The following is a 12066-nucleotide window of genomic DNA, read 5'->3' as shown; positions in this document are numbered from 1 at the left end:
ATACTATACTGCAGTCTATTAAGTGTGCAATAGCATCGTATCTTAAAAACAGCCAATGTACATAACTTTAAAATACTTAAAATGCTAACCACCATGTGAGCTTTCAGACGGTTGTAATCTTCGTGCTGGTGGAGGGTGTTGCCTTGGTGTTGGTGGCTGCTGACTGATCAGGGTGGTGGATGCTGAAGGCTGGGGTGGCCGTGGCCATTTCTTAAAACAAGACAACAATGAAGTCCGCCGCATCGATTCACTCTTCCGTTCCCAAATGATCTCTACAGCAGGCAATGCTGTTCGACAGCATTTTACCCACAGGAGAACTTCTTTCGAAACTGGAGTCAATCCTCTCAAACCCTGCCACTGATTTATCAACTAAGTCTATGTAATATTCTAAATCTTTTGTTATCATTTCAACAATCTTCACAGCATCTTCACCAGGAGTGGATTCCATCTCAAGAAACCACTTTCTTTGCTCATCCATAAGAAGCAACTCCTCATCCACTAAAGTTTTATTCTGAGATCACAGCAGTTCACTCACATCTTTAGGCTCCACTTCTAATTCTAGCTCTCTTGCTCTTTACACCACATCTGTAGTTATATCCTCCACTGAAGTCTTGAACCCCTCAAGGTTATCCATGAGGTTTGGAATCAACTTCTTCCAAATTCCTGTTAATATTTTTACCTCTTCCTATAAATCATCAATGTTCTTAATGGCAAGTAAAATGGTGAATCCTTTCCAGAAGGTTTTCAATTGACTTCACCCAGGTCCATCAGAGGAATCACTATCTCTGGCAGCTCTACCCTTACAAAATGTATTTCTTAAATAGTAAGACTTGAGAGTCGAAATTACCCCTTGATCCATATGCTGCAGAACAGCTAACAGGCATGACAACCACATTAATCTCATTGTACATCTCCATCAGAGCTCTTGGGTGGCCAGGTGCATTGTCAATGAGCCGCAGTACTTTGAAAGGACTCTTTTATTCTGAGCAGTAGGTCTCAACAGTGGGCTTAAAACAGCCAGTAAAGCATATTGTAAACAGATGTGATGTCATCCAGGCTTTGTTGTTCCACTTAAAGAGCACAGGCAGAGTAGATTTAGCATAATTCTTAAGGGCCCTAGGATTTTCGGAATGGTAAATGAGCACTGGCTTTAACCGAAAGTCACCAGCTGCATTAGCCCCTAACAGAGTCAGCCTGTCCTTTGAGGCCAAGCATTGATTTCTAACTATAAAAGTCCTGGATGGCATCTTCTTCCAACATAAGGCTGTTTCATCTACATTGAAAATCCACTGTTTAGTGTAGCTACCTTCATTAATTACCTTAGCTAGATTTTGTGGATAACTTGCTACAGCTTCTACATCAGCACTTGTTGCTTCACCTTGCACTTTTGTTATGGAGACGGCTTCTTTCCTTAAACCTCATGAACCAACCTCTGCTGGCTTCAAACTTTTCTGCAGCTTCCTCACCTCTCTCAGCCTTCACAGAATTGAGGAGAGTTAGGGCCTTGCTCTGAATTTAGGCTTTGGTTTAAGAGAGTGCTGTGGTTGGCTAGATCTTCTATCCAGACCACTAAAACTTTCTCCATATCAGCAATAAGGCTGTTTCGCTTTCTCATCATTTGTGTGTTCACTAGAGTAGCACTTTTCATCTCCTTCAAGAACTTCTCCTTTGCATTCACAACTTGGCTAACCGTTTTGTGCAAGAAGCCTAGCTTTCAGCCTATCTAGGCTTTTGACACGCCTTCCTCACCAGCTTGTCATTTCTAGCTTTTGACTTAAAGTGAGAGAAGTGCAATACTTGTTTTCACTTGAACACTTAAAGGCCAATGCAGGGTTATTAGCCTAATTTCAATATTGTTGTGTCTCAGGGAATAGGGAAGCCCAAGGAGAGGGAGAAACGGGGTAACGGTCAATTGGTGGAGCAGTCACAACACACATAACATTTCTCATTTAAGTTCACTGTCTTATATGGGCACGGTTCACAGCACCCCAAAACAATTACAATGGTAACATCAAGGATCACTGATGACAGATCACCATAACAAATAATAATGAAAAAGTTTGAAATGTTGTGAGAATGACCACAATGTGACACAGAAACACCAAGTGAGCAAACGCTGTTGGAAAAATGGCACCAAGACTTGCTCGATGCACGTTTGCCAGGGACCTTCCATTTGTAAAAAGCACAGTAACTGCGAAGCACAACAGAATGAAGCACAATAAAATAAGGCCTGCCTGTAAAGTTAAATACAGTACCATGGACTCAGATGTCACACTAGCCAGGGAACTACTGTGTCGGTTTCTGTAACTCCCATCATTTAAGAATAGGATATCCCAAACTACATCAGTACCCCAGAAGCCTTTTAAAGGAAAAGACGGACAGTCTTTGACTATACAAAAACGTAAAGCTTTAGCATAATAAAAGATACAAAAACAAAGTTTACAAGCAAATAGACTGAAAATATCTGCCCCATATCTAACAGTCAATAGGTTAATATCTCTACACAAAGAACTCGTACAAATCAATACGGAAAAGACAAAACTCAGTAGGGAATGGGAAAATTATATAAACTGTTTCCACTTGCTGCATTTTTCAAATCTTAAAATGCTGCTCACAGGTTCTTCCCATCAGTTTTCCTGGGCCCAGTATTTCACACATAGTAATTCACTCTAAATTACTCCGCAGATCTATAACATGGTCTCTAGGAAGAGTAAAAATTAACCTCATGTGTTTTCCATTTACAGGAACTACAGCATAATCCACATAACTGTCATATATCTGATAAGGGACTTGGACCTAGAATATATAAAGAACTCTTACAACTCAATGATAAAAAGCAAACAGCCAAATTTTTAAATGGGCAAAGAATATGCATAGACATTTCTCCAAAGAAGATATACAAATGGCCAATAGCACATGAAAAGATGCTTAACTGTCATTAGGCATCAGGGAACTACAAATCAAAACCACAATGAGATACCACTTCACACCCACTAGGATGGCTAGAATTTAAGAAAAAAAAAAAAAAAGAAAGCAGATAATGACAATTGTTGGCAAGGATGGGAAGAAATTAGAACCTTCATACACCGCTTACAGGAATATAAGATGGTGCAGCTGCTTTAAAAAAGTCTGGCATTTCCGCAAAATGTTAAACGTAGAATTACCATACAACCCAGCAATTCTACTCTTAGGTATATACCCAAGAGAAATGAAATCATGACGTTCACACAAAAACTTGTACATGAATGTTCAAAGTAACATTATTTGTAAGAGCCAAAACAACCCAAATGTCCATCAACTGACCAATGGATAAATAAATCGTGGTATAGCCATACAATGAAATATTATCTAGCAATAAAAAGGAATGAAGTGCTGATACATGCTACAACATGGATGAACATGAATGTTAAGTGAAAGACAATCAAAAAACGTCACATACTTTATGATTTCATTTATATGAATTGTCCAGAATAGCTGAATATATATTCAGTAGATGAACAGTTCCTTAGGTCTACGAGTGGGGTGGGGTAAGGAGGAAATCAGGAGAGCCTGCTAATGGGTACAGGGCTTCTTTTGGAAGTGATGAAAATGTTTTTAAATTGATTGGGGTGTTGGTTGCACAACTTTGTGAATGCACTAAAAATTTATGTGTATTTTATAATTCTATGGTATGTGAACTATATCTTAGTCAAGCTGTTATTTTTCAAAAGGACTACAGATTGGGTTGGGGTTTTTTTCCACATTATATCCCCAGCTCCTAAAACAGTGCCTGCAATATCAGGAATTCAATAAATCTTGACTGAATGGAAAAAATAAATTACCAAATGTGGGTAAACCATTATAAAACCTTGTCATAGCCAAAGAGATGAAACTACTGCAGGTTGGCATGACAGGGGACAAACAGTGTGTGTGCTTCCATGAAAGGAGATGAGACTGAAAAACTCAGCAGAATCAAGACCTTGAAGGGTCTCGAAGCCAGCCTAAGGAATTTGTATTATCCTGAAACAACGGGAAGGCCGGTAAGATTTTAAGCAGAGGATTAACACGGTCAGATCTGTGTTTTAAATGTGTAAAGCCTAGGTAGAGAATTGCTACTGCTATCCAAAGGTGAAGCAGAGAAACACCCCTCAGGTGAGAGTAAGGAGGAATTAGGGGAAGAGACCAGGAGAAGCAAAATATATTTATGGATTTTTAAAATTACACACAGCTACCGAGCGCTCGTGCTCTCTCCCCCCTCCCTCTCTCTCACACACACACACAGGCACAGACTATCACACACACTTACACAAACACGTGAAAATCACTTACACTGAAAATCACTTCTATCGTCAGCCCCTGTATGGAGCGCAAATGTGACGAGACAAAAACTATTAAGACCGCCGAGCCAGAAAATTCCTCTCTACAATCATCTGGGCAAGGTCCTCCTCAGACTGTTGTAACTTGGGACCACCGACAAAATGCCCAGTTCCACCTCTTCGACAGGACCCCACCTCTTCACAAATGTGCTCTTGGGAACGCTCAGCAAGGACCACAGGGCTAGGCCACCGTTAGCTACAAAGGGGGGCGAAGGAGGGGAACCTTGTAGCATCCCGAGGCGCTAAGCCCACCACGGGCCCCCAGGCGCCAACCACGCTGTTGCGGGAGGTGGAGACCCGGCGACGACAGCAAGGTGGCCCCTGAGGGGCTCCCCCTGCAGCAGCCCACCCGGCGTGCAAACGCGGCCTTCAGGACTACGGGAACAAAAGCTTCTGAGGTGAGAGGGACCCGACTCTATCTCCCGCGGGGACGCTAACCTGTCCTCCGTAGAAGTACCACGCCGCGGCAAGCGTGACGACTCCTTCCGGACGTGGGGCGTGGGGAGTGGGTGGGGTAAAAGCCGGCGGGTGGCCACACTCCTCGAGGAGCAGTCGAGACTTCCGGCGTAGCCTCCTCGCGCGGCTAGAGAGTCGGGACGCGAGTGTAGCTGGAGGAGTGCGGATCCCCCCAGTGCCGGGTCCCGCGCTGAAATTAACTTAGCGGCCAGGCTTCTCGGAAGCTCATACGCCAGCCGGGAGGAGGTTTGTCTCCTCAAATCTCCGTTTTTTGTTTTCTGCGCCCCGTTAGCCTGCAACATAAATTCAGTCCAGCAGCGGTTGCCGAGGAAATTTAAATCGCTGTTTCGTGTTGTCCCTCGCAGGGATCTGGTGCTTTGGTTCACCTCCAAGTATGCAAAACCCCGGGCCATATGACCCCGGCTCTGGCATTAAAGTTCATCTTGCCCTATTCGGCTGAGAAATTTGGCAATACTCATTTTTTTATTCATTAAATATTTATTAAATTATTACTGTGCTCCAGGTAATGCATTGCTGAGAAAAAAAAAAACTAATGTTCTCTGTTCGCATGGAGTTTACTAGTAAAATGGATTAATTAGTAGTATTTACCTAATAGATTTGTCCTGAGGATGTAAAGAGCTCAGAATAGTCTGGCACTTTGTAAGTGCTCAATAAATGCTAGTTATTATTGTTTTCATCTTGATCATTCCATTGCTATCGTCACTAGTAATAACGTCATCCTTCACTTTTTCAATGTCAAGCTTGGAGTGTTAACCTACGACCCAGGCCCTTAGACTCTTTAATCAGTAGAAATTGGTAGAGGCCAGAGGAGAATTCTAGGCAAGGCTTTGTGGGGCTCCTGCTGCAGCAGGAAGGAGTGAAAACAAGAAACAGGTGCAGCAGAATGAGCTGTTTGGGTCTTTAAATGGGGTAACAAGGAGGCCAGGTCCATGGGCTGGGCAGAAGGCATAGTTTAGATGGTCTGCCCACCCCTTTGGTGGTGCTGTGTGCAGGGATCATGTGCAGTACCCTTCTTCTGCTCACAGCACCTCAGAAGTGGCAGTTGGTTTGTGGACTTTTTGTATCTTATTGTTCATAATTGCCCCAACTGCACATGTGTGCAGTTATTTTTCGTCCCTTATAGTTTCTTTGTATTCTATTGCTCCAGAAAATGAGACCAAGCACTCCAGTAAAGGGTCCCAGTTTCCAGCCTATCTCACAAGTACCTTTCCTCCACAAATCAATGAGTCTCACAATTGGTGAGTCACCTAAATTTGATGTGTTCCATAACCAGACTAACCAAGTTTAGTCCAAGGCAGTGGTCTTCAAATTCTTGCTCACACATCTGCATTAGAAAACTAGATTATATACATGTACTATCTATGGTATTGATATGGTATTGATTCATGCTTATGAGAAAGTTTCCAACACATTCTCCTCTTGACATGGAAACTTCTAGCCCAACACTGACACTGGCAGCCATTTGGCAGCCCCAAGGGAATAAAGCTGATGCTGAGGACCACTGCATGAAGTGATGGACTATCATTCCAAACCTGGAACTCACCCTCCTTCTGAACTTCTTCTAGGGATATCTAATACATTTTCTTATCGTTTTCTGATAGATAGTATGATGATTAAATGAGTTAAAATAGAGATGGTAATGTTAGTGCTCAAAAATGTTAGTTATTACTACGATGCCTTACTGTTTGGAGTTGATTCTTTTAGATTTTCTAGGATTGCAATCATATCATTGAAATGGTTATAGTTTTACCTAATCCTTTCCAAATTTTCTACCTCTAATTTCTCATATCTAATTGCATTAGCTAGTATTTCCAGTAAAAATATTTAATAATAGTGAAGACAGTGAGCTTCCTTGTCTTATTCCTACCTTTAATGGGATATTGCTAGAATTTTCCCACTACGTATGTAGCTAGTTGTGGGGACTGAGGTACCTATCACTTAGCATGTTAAGGAAGTATCCAGCTATTGAAAGAAAACAGGGAAAATTTTGACACAGATACTTTGAGAAAATAATTGAGCAGGCCATTACATCTTGTCATAAAAGTAAGTGCAAACTAGACAATATTTACCACAAAGACACTAATAAAATTAGCATTAGCTAGGTTGGAATGAATGTCCTTTCTTACTTATCTTACATACTATCATCATGAAATTGAGTCCTGACTAGTTTGTTTATAAGAAATTCCATGGTAATTCCCTCAGTTTTAAACCTGGAAAAGTTCTTTGCAATCTCTAACAAAATGTCACCTTTAATCCAAAGTCTATGCTTGCTCTATATGTTTTTTATGGGAAATTGCATGGATCTACTATAGTTTTGTTATAAAGCTGTATCAGTTCAAATATGCTGGTTGTTGAAAATAGGGATGTTTTATAATGATAAAGAGGTTAGATCATCAAGAATATATAATAATCCTAAACTTGTATGTAACTTATAGCAGAGGTTTGATATATATGAAACAAAAACTGAAAGAAGAATTAGAAAAATCAACAATTACAGTGGGTGACAACTTGACCTATTGATGTTTATAAAACACTTCACAAAAACCAAAATATACTTTTATAAGTGTACAGAATACTCATTATTATGCTGGTTCATAAAACAAGTTTCAATAAATTTAAATAGATTGAAATCATGCACAGTATGTTATCTAACCATAATATAATTAAATTAGAAATCAGTATCAGAAAGCTATTTGGGAAAACTCCAAGTATTTTGAAATTAAACAACATATTTCTGAATAACCCAGGGGTCAAAGAAGAAATCACAAGGGAAACTGAAAAATATTTTGAACTGAATAAAAATTTTAAAACATCAAAAGCTGTGGAATGCAGTTAAAGCAGTGCTTAGAGGGAAGAATTATAACTTTGCGTGTTTATATTAGGAAAGAAGGAAAGTCTAAATTAAATTATTTAAGCTTCCACTTTAAGAAATCAGGGGAAAACAAAAATAGTAGAAAAGGAAATAAAGACAATTTTGGAAATCAACTGAATATAAAAGCTGGTTCTTTTAAAAGTTTAGTAAAATTGGTGAACCTCTAGTTTAACTGAGCAGCCAAAAAGAAGGTGGGAGAGTCGCAAATTACGAACACCAGGAATGAGAGAAATCAGTACAGATCCTATAGAGATTTGTAGGAAAATAACAGGTTCTGTTTCCAATAATAGCTGAGTATTTCCCATTGAACCAAGGCAAAAACTGCAAACTATGAACCAAATAGAAAAAAATAAGCCCCTGAAGATACAGGAGAACACCAAAAAAGGCATATACTGGAGAGGAGTCAATGCTTGTGAGAAAGAAGTGGGACTCAGCGAGTTTTCCATTTTTATGGATTTTCACTTGAGGACAGGCCCCAGTTGTCACCCTCAGTCTTACTGGCTTGAAAAACCAGAAGACAGAGTATGGGACAACTACAACAGCTGGAAAGTAGGAGGACGTCCAAAAAGGAAATCCCAAGAAGGAGCGGAGTCAGGTAGAAGACCAAATTCTGTGTATAAACTGCCCATATTTCCAGCTGGCACCTGAAACACATGTGTGGAGCAAATTTTTGAGCTATCTAAGCCTCAAAAACTGACTACAGACATCAACTGAAGTCTGGTAAGAATGACAGAACTGAAAAGAGAAATAGACAAATATTCACAATAACAGTTGGAGCTTTCAACCTTCTTCTCTTAGCAATTTAAGTTCTAGATTAAAATTTAGTAAAGACACAGGATATCTGAATAGCATTATCAACCACCTTGACCTCATCAGTATCTCATAGAACACTGCACTCTATAGAATATACATTCTTTTTAAATGTACATGATTTGCTCACCAAGATAAACCATATGCTGGTCTATGAAACCAGTCCCAATAAATTTTAAAAGACTGAAATCAGGCATTATATTTTCTAACAATAATGGAATTAAATTAGAAATAAATAACAGAAAAATATCTGGAAACCCCCGAAATAGTTGGAGATATTTAGGGGGCAATTAGAGCTTTAAATAATACTTGCTTTAAAAGAGATGGTGAAAATCACAATCTGAGTTTCAACCTTAAGAAGCTAGAAACACTGGTCCGCATCATGGCATTATGAGATGCTCCCTTTGCCTCTCCCCGTCAATCTACAACCAGTAAAACATCCATAACTCAACAAAGGTGCCTAAAGGTGGGTGGATGGAACAAATGGAAGTGGTGGAACCAGGGAAGCAAAAAGGGTGATGTCTGTGACCCCAGACCCCCGGCTGCAAAGGTCGAACCTGCAGCCCCAGAGAATCCAGTTGCGTTGGGGGTAGTGCTCACCGACACTGGCCTCCCAGCTGCAGCGGTGACTTCAGCCACAGGGAACCAGAGAGCAGCAATAGCAGGGCCTGCAACCCTGTCCCTCCAGCCATGGAGGTGCCTGGAACTCAGGCCCCCACCTGCAGTGGCTGTGCCCGCAAACCCAACCACCCAGATCATGGTAGAGGCACTTGTAACCCTGGTTCCTCCCCCACCCTCCACCTCCCCTCACAGCAGCAGGAGACCCCAGATACAGCAGAGGCACCGCCATCTTGGTGCCCCAAGCAGCTTTGCCAGTGACACTAGCAGCAAAGGCACCAATGAGCCCAGAGGCACAAGCAACCACAATGAGAGCACCAAGCAACAGCTCTGAGAGTGCTGGTAGAGGGTGGAAAGTGCTGATTCTCAAGCAGGCAGCTCAAGTAAGAGAAACCAAAAACTTGTGCTATAGCACCACCTACTGGGAAACAAAAGAAAGGCCCCTAATGACTAACCTGCTGAATCATTAGGGTCACGTAAAACAAACTGGCTGAGGAACAACTCGTCAAGCATCATGAAAAACCACGGTAACATGGAATACTGTGAGCTAACTCATAGAGAATTCAAAATAGTTGTCATAAAGAAAGTCAAGCTACAAGAAAACTCAGAAAGGCAGTTCAATGAACTCAGGAATGAAATTAATGAACAGAAGGAATACTTTACCAAAGAGGTTGAAACTCGAAAAAAGCACCAAACAGAAATTCTGGAGCTGAATAACTCAATAAATAAGGTGAAGAACACAATAGAAAGCAATGGAAATAGAGCAGACCATATGGAAAAGAGAATTAGCAAGTTCAAAGACAGAAACCTAGAAATGATACAGGTAGAAGAGAAGAGACAATTAAAAAGAAAAGAAATTCTATGAGACTATCGAACTCCATTAGAAAGGAAAACATTAGGGTAATGGGTATCCCAGAAGGAGAAGAGAGGGAGAAGGAAGCAGAGTTTATTTAAAGCAATAACTGAGAACATCTCGAACCTGGGGGAGGAACTGGGTACACAAGTCCACGGAAGCTAATAGAACACCTCAGTGCAAAAAGACTTTCTCCAAGACACATTATATTCAAACTGCCAAAAGTCAGTGACAGGGGCTTCCCTGGTGGCGCAGTGGTTGAGAGTCCGCCTGCCGACGCGGGGGACTCAGGTTCGTGCCCCGGTCCGGGAAGATCCCACATGCCGCGGAGCGGCTGGGCCCGTGAGCCATGGCCGCTGAGCCTGCGCATCCGGAGCCTGTGCTCCGCAACGGGAGAGGCCACAGCAGTGAGAGGCCCGCATACCGAAAAAAAAAAAACATTACAAATATGAAATGAAATAGGCATTATTTGTATTAGTAAAGACTGGGTTTTCCTGAAATATTAACTAGAGACTAGTCAAATAAATTACGATGCATCTGTTTTATGAAGCTCTGTGCAGCTATAAAAAGAAATAATGAATATCTCTTCACAGGGCCAGTCGATCTCCATGATATAGTGTTAAAAAAAAAAGAAAGAAAAACCAAGAGTCAGAAGGGAGGGCTTCCCTGATGGTGCAGTGCTTGAGAATCCACCTGCCAATGCAGGGCACACGGTTCGAGCCCTGGTCCGGGGAGATCCCACATGCCGCGGACCAATAAAGCCCTTGCACCACAACTACTGAGCCTGGGCTCTAGAGCTCGTGAGCCACAACTACTGAGCCCGCATGCCACAACTACTGAAGCCCGTGCACCTAGAGCCCGTGCTCCGCAACAAGAGAAGGCACCGTAATGAGAAGCCCGCGCACCACAATGAAGAGTAGCCCCTGCTCGCGGCAACTAGAGAAAGCCCACGCGCAGCAATGAAGACCCAATGCAACCAAAAATAAAATTAATTAAAAAAAAAGAGTCAGAAGGGAATGGATAATATGCTATATTTTGTATAGGAATGGGAGGGGGGAGAGAGATGAATATGTATTTGCTAATATTTTAGAAAAATATAAAATCTAATCATTTAGAGGAAGTGAGGGAGGAACAAAGGAAAGGAAACAGGGATGGAAGCCAGACCTCCACCAGATTTTATTGTTTTTATTTTGGAAACAAGTATTATTTCACATAATTAAAAGTCAAAATTTAATTTTAAAATATCTTTTTAAAAACCTGTTTGAAGCAAAATTTGAACAAATGAACCTAACTGCATAAAATTAGTGGTATAACCCCTTTCAGAAAAATTATTATGACTTCAAAGCCCTGTACTTTGACTGTACATCTAAAGGAAAAAACACCCGCAAAGATATCATAACTTGAATTCAGTTGGTTCGTATTTGTACTAATATTGTTATTTTGAAGCTATTACAATAGTTTATATATATATAATATTTAATGTCTGTGTGTGTATTGGGATAAAATCAAGTAATTACATTAGTGTTGTTGGGAAGCAATTTTTTTCACAATAAGAAAATGAGATGCAAAATCAAAGAATTAAAAACTTGATATCTTTATTCCAATAAAAAATATTGTTATAAGTACAGGATTTATTTATTTTTCTTTTCCTACGTAAATACATATTTCCTAGCCCTGTCCACTAGAAAGGCCTAGAAATAATGGCAATCCACTAGCAATGAATACCTCTAGTGCTTGGATTGTGGTCACATATTACTATTCCTTCTGAAAAGAAACCAGATATGGGACAGGGAATATGAGAAATGTACTTGGGATATTTCATGATGTTTGAAAGCAAGGGAGCTATCAAAGACTACTGGAGTCATGTTAAAAGGACACAGACATCCATCTGACCTGGCCAAAGATAAGACAAATTTGAAAAATAATGACTATATTGAATCAAAATGCATTAAGTAGGGCTCCCCTGGTGGCGCAGTGGTTGAGGGTCCGCCTGCCAATGCAGGGGACACGGGTTCATGCCCTGGTCCGGGAAGATCCCACATGCCATGGAGCGGCTGGGCCCGTGAGCCACGGCCGCTGAG

At 41.0% G+C, this 12066-nt stretch overlaps 1 protein-coding gene across 3 annotated transcripts in view; it reads right to left on the bottom strand.

Moving 5' to 3' along the window:
• Positions 1 to 4858, bottom strand: part of COA1 (cytochrome c oxidase assembly factor 1) — an 85875-nt gene extending 81017 nt beyond the window's left edge. Inside the window, exon 1 of one of the 3 annotated variants that reach the window (XM_079931829.1) lies at positions 4794 to 4858. The gene's annotated coding sequence lies outside the window, so the exon portion shown is untranslated. The remainder of the gene's footprint in view (positions 1 to 4793) is intronic. The other 2 variants (XM_079931833.1, XM_079931826.1) reach the window with 2 other exon arrangements.
• Between the last annotated feature and the right edge of the window lie 7208 nt (positions 4859 to 12066).

The sequence above is a fragment of the Stenella coeruleoalba genome (assembly GCF_951394435.1).
Source record: "Stenella coeruleoalba genome assembly, chromosome: 9".
Taxonomy (NCBI): domain Eukaryota; kingdom Metazoa; phylum Chordata; class Mammalia; order Artiodactyla; family Delphinidae; genus Stenella; species Stenella coeruleoalba.
The sequence above is the reverse complement of the archived record's forward strand: the minus strand, read 5'-3'. Positions and strand labels throughout refer to the sequence as shown.